Below are 12,515 nucleotides of genomic sequence, written 5' to 3' on the forward strand. Positions count from 1 at the left end.
GTAACTATTTCCCCTGAATGACTGTAATAGTCAAAACATGGCCCATGTCGGGTGAAACATTTGGGTGATAAACTCGAGAACTCGTCCCAGTCAAAATTAGTGGCTGGTGAGCGTCTGAATTGGCTAAGTATTCCGGTTTCAATATAGAGACAATAGGTTGATATCATTTTAAGAGATGCGTTTAATAAAGTTTGCCTAAAAAATTGGAATAATTAAGAGTAGAAATACAAGAGACAATAAATGATTACAAGAAATGCTGCTCAAAAGGCTGACGACTGTCTGAGGCCCATTGCGGGCGAGAGACAGTAGATTACAATTCTTGAGCTTTGGTCTATGATATTGTCTCTTGTGTATATTGATTGGTGGCAATAGGATTTGATTCTATTCTCTCTCTTTGGTGCTTTTTTGATTGTTAACATTGAGGGAGTGGGCTTCTGCTTGTGTGAATGGGTATATCTCTTACATCTTCCTCAGTGAATACAGAAGAAAATAATTAATTTAGTCTCTCTGCTATGGCTTGTCATCTCTAAGTGTCCCTTTTACCTCTTGATCCATCTAATGATTGAACTGATTCCCTCGCAGGATTGTTACCTCAAATGTTCCTGAAAAAGTTTGAGTATTTGCTTCTAACTGCAAGCTTCTTTCAAATTCTCTCTTTGCTTTACATCTGACTTGCCATTGCTTATGCTGTTTCCTGTTTCCTCATTCGGATCCCTTTTCCATTTCTTGAAAGATGTTCTTTTAAATATTATAGCCGCTCTCACCTTACCTTTTAGCCATGTCTGTAGTTGATTAGCCTTCCTTCCACCTTTCTAATGCGTGGAATACATCTGGTCTGGGCTTCCAAGATGGTATTTTAAACAACGTCCATGCCTGAGCTAAACTGTTAACCAACCTTTGCAGTTGCTCCTTTCAGTTTTTTCCTAACCATTTCCTTCCTCATTTTATCATAGTCACCTTTTTGAAAGTTAAATGCTGTTCTAGTAGATTACTTTTTTCCACTCTCTCCAGTTATTAAGTCAAATTTGATAATGTTGTGATCACTGTTGCCAAGCGGCTCCAACACTGTTACCTCTCGCACCAAATCCCATGTTCCATTAAGAACCAGGTGTAAAATAATTTCCCGTCATAGAGATTCAGTTCGTGTACCAGCTGCTCCATGTGGCAGTCATTTATTTCATCTGGGAACTTTACCTCTCTATAATGTCCCGATGTGACATTCACCCAATCAATCACCCATTATTACTGTGCTGCTGATTGTGTTGGCTTCCCTAATTTCTTTTAGCATTCATTGTCTGTTAGTTCATTCTGGCCAGGTGGACGGTAAAACACCCCCACTACTGTTTTATTCCCTTTTTCAGCTGGAATTTCTATCCATAAAGATGCAACATTGAATTTTGTTTCCTGCAGAACTTTTATCCGGTTTGACTCAATGCTCTCTTTAACATCCTCCACCTCCACCAATTTGATCCATCCTATCATTTCAATATAATTCATGCCCTGGTATCACAATGTCCCATTGGTTCTCCTCCTTCCACCTTATTTCAGAGATGCCAGTTACACTTACCTCTTCATCCAGTGCTATACACTCTAACTCTCCTACCTCATTTTTTAGACTTCTAGCATTTGTATACAGACATTTCAAACTATGTTTTTTGTTTCTATTAACACCCTTGATATCAGTTGACAGGGGTAATAGGGAATCTTTCTGCTCTTTACTTAAAGGCCCCTGGTCCACTTTGGCATTTATTGCAACCTCTCTACTGTGATGCCCTGTGTTCCCTGTTCTCTTAGTATCCTTCAAAGATACATCATTCCCAACCATGCGCTTCTCGGCTTTCCCCCAATCATCCCCCTCCATTGTTAAAACAAAGAAAGGGGGCGTAATTGGCCAAGAGATATGCACAGCATGTCGTGGGTGCTCCAGTACTTGATTTGTTTTCTTAAGACCTGGAGCCCATCTCCGTGTTTCTAAAATGATTAAATAACCATGCAGTGTAGTGTTACGCCCTGCTGGTCTGGGAAGTGACAGAGAATTGGGCTCTGAACCTCGATGTTCTGAAGACTGCCCCTGCCATGTCACCTGCCATCTCTCCAGGCAGATAACTAGAAGGGTTCGGCGCTCGCCCTGCTGGTGCAGAACTGCAATATTTTTTTTTGCTTGTTGGCTTCTTTAGCCACTTCCACTTTCCACATAAGCAATCGCCAGGGAGGCCCCTGCACGGGCCACACTTTCTGCATGCGTCATTACTGCCCCTCCCCCCAGTGCCATTCAACCTGCACTGTTTTATAAAAGGCGAGCACAGCACCTCAGGACATGGTTCACGGGGCTATAAGTTCCCGGCCCTCCAGAACTAACATCTGAGCGCGGGAGCGTGGGGAGGGACAGGGCGACTCGACACCGGGCGTTGCGTTTCACGGAGCGTTTCACGGATGTACCAGGATGGGAGGTGAGCCGAAACGTTCTCTGAGCTGGGCCTACTCATTTATCCAGGGCTTGTATCAAAGCATTATAAACCCATACCGGGGAAGTTATCTGACATTTTAGGGAGTCATTTTTGAAAGGTTTATACATGTAAATCTGCTTTTTTAAATTATCGTGCGGGGGGGGGGGGGGGGGGCCGTGGCGAGGTGGTCTGGGGAAGGGCAACGCCTGGAACAACGATTTCACCTGTACATTTCCCAGACTAGGCGTCCCGATGGGGGAGGGGGACAGGGGAGTGGATTCGGGGCATGGAAACCACGCAAGTATGCGTGAAAAATGGACACGTGGGAAGTCACAGCTGCCCCGGAGCCAGATGGAACGTCCCGCGCGTGGGTCATCGGCCTACGCGCTGGCAGCACCCGCAAATTTTCAAAAGCGGGACTTGTAAGCCAGAAGGCTGAGGCTACTGAAAATTGCCCTCTGAAATTAAGTGGGGGGTGGCAGTAAAAAAGCAGGCACATTACAAAGAGGCGTTCCCTGCAGCAGGGAAAGCTTTTACGCGTGCACTTTCAGCTTTCCAGAGCATGCGTGTAAGTGCATGCACAGACCGGTTGCTCCTGCTCGCGAGCGGGTGTAACTTTCCGCACGCATGTGTCCTGCGTTCACCGGGACAGACTCGCAGGTTTTCACCGAAGACTTGTGCGCATAAGTCCGCTTTGAAAATTGGGCTGTTGTGAAATCACCCTTATAACGGTCTGTGAGAAATAACTGCCTTGACAAGTTTCATTAGTGGGAGCTGTCAAAAAAGCAAACAGAATGTTGGGAATTATTAGGAAGGGAATGGTTAATAGAACGGAAAATGTCATAATGCCTCTGTATCGCTCCATGGTGAGACCGCACCTTGAATACTGTGTACAATTCTGGTCGCCGCATCTCAAGAAAGATATAGTTGCGATGGAGAAGGTACAGAGAAGGGCAACCAAAATGATAAAGGGGATGGAACAGCTCCCCTATGAGGAAGACTAAAGAGGTTAGGGACTTTTCAGCTTGGAGAAGAGACGGCTGAGGGGGGATATGATAGAGGTGTTTAAAATCATGAGAGGTCTAGAATGGGTAGATGTGAATCAGTTATTTACTCTTTCAGATAATAGAAAGACTAGGGGGCACTCCATGAAGTTAGCATGGGGCACATTTAAAACTAATCGGAGAAAGTTCTTTTTCACTCAACGCACAATTAGACTCTGGAATTTGTTGCCAGAGGATGTGGTTAGTGCAGTTAGTGTAGCTGGGTTTAAAAAAGGTTTGGATAAGTTCTTGGAGGAGAAGTCCATTACCTGCTATTAATCAAGTTTACTTAGGGAATAACCACTGTTATTACTGGCATCAGTAACATGGAATAGACTTAAGTTTTTGGGTACTTGCCAGGTTCTTTTGGCCTCTGTTGGAAACAGGATGCTGGGCTTGATGGACCTTGGTCTGACCCAGCATGGCTTGTTCTTATGATCTTAGGAGTTTAGAAAATGAAAAAAAAAAAAAAGAGAGAGAGAAATTGGGTCTGGGTTGCTGGAGGCTCTGCTTCAACGGCAAGAAGTAACGGGGAATTGGACTCAGACAGCAACCAACAAGGCCCCTGATTTTGACGGTTTGGGAAACTAAGTAAGGGGGTGACTTGTATGGCGCTACCATGAGCTTGCTGGGCAGACTGGATGGACCGTTTGGTCCTTTCCTGCCGTCAGTTTCTACGTTTCTATGTATTGTCTGCCTCTTGCTTGGGGGGGGGGGGGGGGATTTCCCTACGAAATGTCTAATTCGCCTGCATCCTCTCTCACCAGGGGATGCCCCTTTTCAGTGCCAGCTGTGCAGTGCCAAGTTCAAGATCAACTCCGACCTGAGAGGCACGCCCGCGTGCATTCGGGCGAGAAGCCGTACCAGTGCGAGGTCTGCGAGTTCCGCTGCGCCATGAGGGCAACCTGAAGTCCCACACGCGCATCCGGCACAACTCGGAGAACCCGGTGAGCTGCCCGGAGTGCGACTTCCAGTGCGGCAGCAAGACCAGCCTGCGGCTGCACGCCAGAGCCCACCAGCCCGAGCAGCCGGTGAAGTGCCCGGACTGCAGCTACTCCTGCTCGAGCAAGGCCGCCCTGAAGGTGCACGAGAGGGTGCACTCGGCCGACCGCCCCTTCAAGTGCCAGTTCTGCGGCTTCGACACCAAGCAGCGGAGCAACCTGACCACCCACATGAGGAAGGCTCACCGGGACAAGGTCAAGGCCAGGAAGCCGAGCGCCGAGAAGAAAGAGGGCGCGGCGCCAAGCCGGCCGCCTCGCGTCAGGCGCCAAGCTGGACGCCAAGAAGGCGTTTGGCTGCGACTGCTGCGAGGCCTCGTTCGTCCGGCAGGATTCGCTGCGCAGCCACAGGAAGCAGCACGGCGAGTGCCAGGAGGCTAGGACGTCCGAACTGGCCGTCTTGCAGCTTCAGGTGGATCCCGGGAGGCAGGGCAACGCCGCGGTGGACGTCGGGCACCTCCAGGTCCCGTTTCAACCCAGCCAGGAGACTTCCTACGGTGAAGTATCATCAAGGTCATCGTGGGCCACCAGCTGCCCCAGGCTAATGCCGCGGCGGCAGGGGGCGGCGTTGAACCCGCTGGCCCCCGGCTTGCTGAGCCCGAATCGGCAGGACGTGGCCGCCGGCGGTCAGCTGGAAATTCTGCGCCAGGTTGGCCTGGTGGCTTCGGACCAGCCCCTGGTAGCTCGGCACGAGGCTCGCGCGGTCGGGCACCAAGCCGTCCTCCTCGCCGCCCACGACCAGAACGCGGGCGGCTCCCTGCACCAGACTCTGATTTCCGCGGCGCTCCGCGGCCCCGAGTCGCTGGGGAAACCAGCTGCTCCTCCCCGGCGCGGGCATCGGCTGCTGCGGCCTGGGCGCCTTCGGCGCGCTGATGCAGGAGGGTGCCGCCGGGGTGACCATGGACGGCGCCGGAGGAGGAAGGAGGCGATGCCGCCGTGGCCGCCTCGGCGCCCCCCCTCCCCTCTTTTTCTGCGCCATCTCACGTGGAGGGCGCCCAAGCCCGCCTGGTCCATCATGCAGGACGGAGCCCAGCCGGCCTGCTGTGTCCTGCAGACTCCATACCGGATTAACTTAAAAAATAAAACGAAGGCCTTTTTTTTTTTTTTTTGTTTTGTTTTTTCCTTCAGGTGGCGGTGGCTGCTCTTGTACTGGACCTGGTAGGGTGAAGTCAGCTGCAGTCAGGGTTACCCTCTGTCAGGACTGCTCTCCGGATGCTTTGTAATGGGGGTAAGCGCCGATTATTAGTCATCGGTACAGGGAGTCACCCAGATAAATCCCCCCTGGGGGATGGAGACCCATTTCCAAAGGGGCATCCTTACAACTGCAGACCAAAGGGACGATCCCGGGGGAAGGGGAGAGGGGGGATTAAATGTTTGAGATCCCCTCCCCCTCCCCCGCCTGCACGTTTCCCCAGAGGCCCTGCCCCCACATGAAGAGGAGGTGCAGAGTCGGCCTTGCTGGTCGGATCCCCAAAGCCAAACTCTGCGCTGCATGTCCCTTAGGAAAATGTATTACCTTGCAGATACCTGCAAATTGCCCCATCATCTCTATTTTCCTACAGGAGGGGCCTGAATGACTCTAAGTTTTTTGTTGGTTTTTTTTGCCATTATCAGAGAATGGAAGAAAAGCCTCAGGGGTCAGTTTTTCTAAAAAAAAAAAAAAAAAACCAAAACAAAAAAAAAAACCGTTCCATTCCTAAATGATTGTACCCAGGTTTTACAGATTTCTCAATTTACGGGTCTAATTTAGCACAAATTTTCAAGCACTAGGCACATAAGTGCCTCTTACTTTTTCTCTCCATCCTAACTCCAGCCCGAATCACCCACTTTTAGGGACCTAAGTTTAGATGCTCAGCCCATCTGTTTTCAAAGGGGTCGGTTTGGGCTCCTAAATTCCCAGGTGAGCACACATGGTCCTGTGAAAAATCGACCCTATAGTACACAAACCTGAATTTAGGTTTTTTTATTTGTTTATTAAAAAGCAATTTATTTTTTAAAACTGTGACAACATAACACAACTTTAATTAAAGGGGTACTTCGTGTTGTAACGCTCCTTTAAAAAGAGAAAATCATTTTGCTGCCTTTCACGTGTGACTTTTGTGCCACTGGGGGCGCTGCCCGGACATTCTTCGCTTATTTGAAGGTTGCCCGCAGGACGCAGACCATGTTCATTGCCGCCTCAGCTTGCAGTGTCCCGTGTTGTCCTTCTGTTTCCTTCTGGCATTCTCCAAATCAGCACCCGAGGAAGCCCGAAGCTGGTGCCCGATGCTAGAGACTGCAGTCGGCCTTCTTTAAAAAAAATATATATATATATATGGTATTTCGGCTACTTTAAGAGCTGAAGACACTGCCACACATTTAAAAAAAAAAAAAAATCGGCCACCACCTGTTTTGTTTGGTTTTTCTTGCTTGGTAAGGGTAAGTCCCCATGAGGTTCCCCTTTTAAATTAACAGTGAATGGAGGTACACAATAATATGGTGGGGAGGAAGGGAGGGAACGTCTGGTCATTGAGGGGCCCCATCTCTGTCAGGCTTTCATGATCTCTGTGACGAATATGCATGAGAAAGCTTTGCATGCAGTAGAAGCAGGGTGCATCCATCTCTCACGTGCCCGTTCCTTAGGGATCCTCCGAAAAAACCACACCTGGCCCTGCCTGCTAAATTGATTCCTGTGGTCAGGAACCCAATAGGATGGCGGCAGAGCCAAGTTGGGACCGTGTCGGAAGAATGGAACTGTGTGGTCTTCGAAGCTCGTGGTACAGTTTGTTTAGTTTCCCATCCCACCCCAGCCCGAGGGCTGGAGGGAGTAAAGTCACCTCCTCAGCAGCAGCAGCTTTCTTCCCTCTGTCCCCCCCTCAGTCCCACTGTGCCACCTGTGTGGCCCGACCGGCCACCAATGCCCAAGGATCTCCAGTGCAGCCCGAGACCCGAGCTGGCCCATACTGCACCATCTCTTCAGTAGTCTTACACTGGCCCAATAAAGACTGCAACATCAAGTCAAGAACAGGGCACTGTTCTATGGCTGTGGAGAAATATTTATTTTATAACTGTCTTATATTGCTTCCATTGTTGAATCCAATACCTACACACCATGTGGGGTCTATGTTGTTTTCAAAAACAAAACAAAACCTTATTTTACTGTCTAAGAAAAATTTTTTTGGGAAAAAGTAGAAGGTTTCATATACAGTGTAGGTGTCCCCGCTCTGATTTGTTGCAAGTTATAATCATTAACCTCCTACCACCGCCTCCATATTCATTTTTAAAAAAAATGTTTTGAGTGAAACATAATTCACAATAAAGTCCCAAAAATACGATGACATCCGTCGTGTTATTGGCTCTAATCTGTTCACGAAGGGGGGGGGGGGTAAACTTATGAGTTGAAATTTGACGTTTGTGATTTATTTAAAGCGGGGCACCTGCCGACTTGCTGTGTGTTGGCTTCTTTAGATGATAAAATTTGTTCCCGACGCGCTCGTATTTCAGACATGCGTCTTTCTTCGGGGGGGAGGGGGAGTCTCACGACGGAAATCTCCCAACTAGCAGGGTTCTCTGCTTGCTGCATTTTTTTAAATTTTCTTCAAGTTGCCATTATTACGTCCTCTTCACCGCTCCGTGCCTACGGACAGATGTCGTGACCATCAACTGAAAATTTTTTTCTTAGACAGTAAAATAAGTTTTTGGTTTGTTTTTTTTTGAAAACAACATAGACCCACATGGTGTGTAGGTATTGGATTCAACAATGGAAGCAATATAAGACAGTTATAAAATAAATGTTTCTCCACAGCGATAGAACAGTACCCTGTTCTTGATTTGATTATAAATTAGTGGATCGCTGTGTCTAGCGGTGGTTATATAGAGTTTGGTTTGTCCCAATAAAGTCTGTGGCGGGCGAGATTCTACGTTAGCACAGACCCGCTAGCAAAAGCAAACTCCTGCGTATGCTCTGCTGGCCATCCACCTATTGCTTCATATTATTTCTGATTTTAACAGGGCGGACAGTAAGGCTGCGGAAAACAGCAAAGTGATGTTTTAATAGTGGCTGCTGCGGGGGCAGGGAGGTCGCCTCCAGATCTGGTTCTCAGGGTATCTGCAGTGAATATTTGGGAGATTTGTTCTCGGGCAGTGACTTTTAGACACGGTTTATGTAGCACGGTTAACCTGAAAACCAGACCTTCCTGCAGCCCTGGAGTGTAAGCTCCCTGGGACAGTTTTACTGCCACACCAGAAAGTGACTGGAAAATTTCATTTTAAGTCCATGTTAAAGGGAGATTATGAGATTTGCGAAAAACAAACCAAGAAAAGGGAACTTGCCAGTTCACCTTTTACTGTTTCCTCCTTTTTTTGCATTTTTGGGGGGATTGGTTGTTTTAGGAACCGATTTTCAGTAAAGATTCACAATCCCCTTAAGAAGTTAGGCAATGAAACAAAGGTGCTAAGCTTTTTATTGCAGTAAATCTGTTTGGGGGCAGGCAATCATTTTCAGATTAGCTGCATGTCTGCCATTGCTTTTTACCCACAGACTTTGCCCTAGTTTTTCATGTGAAACGTATCTGCCTGCTTCACCTTGCAAATTGCTTAAGGAAAAATCACCCGTGTGCTTTAACACCTGCAAGTCTGGGCAAGTGGCTTTTCTGCCCAAAAATACATGCACACGCTTTTTTTGAATTTCCAAAAATATGCATGCACTTATAAAGTCTGCCCCCGCCCCCCCCCCCAACCCATCCCCAAGAATACCCCCCTCTCCCCCCCGCACGCAGAAGTGCACACATAGTGACACTAGGCACCTGTCTGGGCGGGCAGTATTCCAAAATCCCATTTCTGCAGGTAATTAAATGACTGTTTTACTTATTGAAATGGCCGTGTGAGCCTCCCTTTGAGTAGCATTTGAGCACTGCACCCTCTCCAGCCAGGTAGTCCGGTGCAGAGAAATCACAGCTTCTGCTGCGACCTTTATTTCTGTATAGCCAAGTGGACTAATTCAGCAACCACATTAATTAAAAAAAAAAAAAAAACACTTAATGCGACATTGGTATGTCAAGGGAAATGTATGTCTGCAGAGAGAAGAATCTTTCACTGAAAAGGTGCATTATAAAAGAAGACTAATGGGAGAAAGACCACAGCAGCAGCAGCATAAGAAAGGAAGTCAAGAATTGCCCTTATATTCTGTCCTGGTGGGGGAAAAAAAAAAGCTGAATATTGGCCTACCGGTTGCAATAACACAACTGGCCTGCAGGAGGCGGCAGCATTTATTTCTGAAATTTATATTCTACATAATCGGTAAATCAAAGCCGTGTACAATAATGCACATAACAAGACCAGACTCAGACACCATCACTGTGGGGGGTAAATCCTGGGCTATGCAGAAGGTCTGGTGAGGGCAAGGGATGAATCACAGGGTGAGAGTGGGGGAAATCTCACTGCAAGGATAAGAACCGTCAAGCCCCTTTTCTGCCTCCTTCCCAATTTCTCCAAGCCAGATTCAAACCCACAGCCCTTGGCACTCAGAGGGCAGACTCACTGCCCCCACCGAGCCACAGGAGGCAGTGGTTGAGAGCCAGGAAGACACTGGGTACCATATTCTGGGAACTGTATGGCAGAGAGGTAGTGAGTGAGGCTGGGTAAGTCTCGGTGTAGGACACGGTATGTGAAGGATGGAACGTCGATCCTGTGTGTGGAGGATGTCGGCGTGTGAGATTGTGATTCAGAATGTGAACCCCTGGGAAAATTTACTCCTAGTACATTATTTTTTCTAAAATTTCATTTAGTCGTAACTGACTTTCTTAATTCTGAAATCATTTTGTTACTATAAATAATTATATAATAAATATACCAGAATATTTCATTGCAACTCGCCTAGAGTGAGAGCGAGAAATAAATGCAATAATAAATATTTGTACCTCTGTATATTTTCTAATCCTATAATTGTGAGAAGTTCTGTCCTCTCAAACAGCCTCTAAAGCTGCTATTTTTCTTCCTTTCACCCACCTGTCCCCCCTCCTCCCCGGATGAAACGATATACAGAGAAATGACCCTCCAAATGCTTCCACCCAAGAAAGCTGAATTTCTAGTGTCCAGAAGCCAGCGTTTTTCCTTCTGAGTTCCTGCACCTCTTACTGTAGGGCTTTGGCAAAACGTGGGATTTTACCTCTGGGAATCTGGTCGCCTGATGTCAGATGTTCCTTCAGGCCAGGTGGATTTTTGCAGGCTCGGACATGATGCAAAGGAGTCGAGCAGATGTAGTCACTGATTACTTATTATATAAGTATACTGTAAACCACTATGAACTGATTTGTGGAATATGTGGGCTATAAGAATTGTATAAATAAATAAAATAAATATTCAGTGTGGTGGACGCTGCTGGGTATGGCAACTTCCTAGGTCTTAAATATGTAAGAAAAACAGATGGTGCTCCTATCCCAATCTTACTAGAACACAGACAGAGGTCGCCAGATAATATGTATATGTGTGTGTTTTATCTTAAGAACATAAGAAAATGCCATACTGGGTCAGACCAAGGGTCCATCAAGCCCAGCATCCTGTTTCCAACAGTGGCCAATCCAGGCCATAAGAACCTGGCAAGTACCCAAAAACTAAGTCTATTCCATGTTACCATTGCTAATAGCAGTGGCTATTCTCTAAGTGAACTTAATAGCAGGTAATGGACTTCTCCTCCAAGAACTTATCCAATCCTTTTTTAAACACAGCTATTATACTAACTGCACTAACCACATCCTCTGGCAACAAATTCCAGAGTTTAATTGTGCGTTGAGTAAAAAAGAACTTTCTCCGATTAGTTTTAAATGTGCCACATGCTAACTTCATGGAGTGTCCCCTAGTCTTTCTACTATCCGAAAGAGTAAATAACCAATTCACATCTACCCGTTCTAGACCTCTCATAATTTTAAACATCTCTATCATATCCCCCCTCAGCAGTCTCTTCTCCAGGCTGAAAAGTCCTAACCTCTTTAGTCTTTAAAAGATTTTGCCAAAACCCAGAATCGAACCAGGGACCTTTAGATCTTTAGTCTAACACTCTCCCAACTGAGCTATTTCGGCTGCTAAATGTTCCTTTGAGCAGGAGTTGAACCAGCGACCTCAGGATCTCTACTATTCCCTTATAGTCCTCCCCTCTACCAGCTGAGCTATGAATACATGTTTCTCGGCCCAAGCAGAAGGTGCTGGTGGATAGTTTTTTAAACATGCATTCTTGGCATAACCAGTAGATGGTGCTAGAAGTCAAGAAAATCTCGGAACCAGTCTCCCTATTAATAAATACTGAGAATTCACCGATTTGGTAATGGTCTGCCCCCGTCCTCTAATAAATCTCTTGGGCTGTCAGAGATAGGATGGACCTTTGTGCCTTTTACTACTGTTGCTGAAACCTTGCAGGACCTTCATCTTTTTCCAGAGGATAAAATAATCAGAATGCAAGGCTGCTAAAATATTAATGGCCAGGGTTTAGAGATTGGTTAAAACGAAGACGCAAAGAAAAATCCCGAACCCTGCAGGTCAAAATGTCTGCATTTCTGAGGGGCTGATTCCACAGGAAAAAATTGCATGCCAAAACTGTTGCCAGACTTTTGGCCAATGGGAGCAGAATTCCAGGCGTGAATGCTTCCTACGTCCACAAATTCAGGGAGCAGAAAACGGGGCAAGCCGAGCGTGGTGTTCCTCACAAAAGGAAACACAGCTTTCCTAATCTGCACATCTTCAGGTAATTGAACTGGTTGTACCTGGTATAATTCAGAGGGTCCAGAACCCCCGGGGCTCTCCGAAATTGTCCTGGTGACTTTCTCAGCCCAGTGAATTTTCAAGAAATCTGCAGTGACTAAGCATGAGAGAAATTTGCATGCACTGGGTGTCCGGTGTATGGGAAAACTTCTCCTGCAAGTTCTCAGAGAATGTTCTGAAATCCTGACTGACTGGCCTTACCTACCGAGAGGACAGTGCGCGTTAACAGGCCGATGCCATAATATTGGAACTAATAAAACGTGCGTTGGTTTTCAGAGCGTATTTTCGACACCAAA

At 46.9% G+C, this 12,515-nt stretch overlaps 1 non-coding gene and 1 pseudogene across 1 annotated transcript; one reads left to right on the forward strand and one right to left on the reverse strand.

Annotated features, from left to right (window-relative positions):
* Positions 1–5,655, forward strand: part of LOC115096813 — a 12,791-nt pseudogene extending 7,136 nt beyond the window's left edge.
* Positions 5,656–11,471: 5,816 nt separating this feature from the next.
* Positions 11,472–11,544, reverse strand: TRNAF-AAA. The gene has a single exon. It is a non-coding gene; the product is annotated as a tRNA-Phe (tRNA).
* Between the last annotated feature and the right edge of the window lie 971 nt (positions 11,545–12,515).

The sequence above is a fragment of the Rhinatrema bivittatum genome, chromosome 8 (assembly GCF_901001135.1).
Source record: "Rhinatrema bivittatum chromosome 8, aRhiBiv1.1, whole genome shotgun sequence".
In the NCBI taxonomy this organism is placed as follows: Eukaryota; Metazoa; Chordata; class Amphibia; order Gymnophiona; family Rhinatrematidae; genus Rhinatrema; species Rhinatrema bivittatum.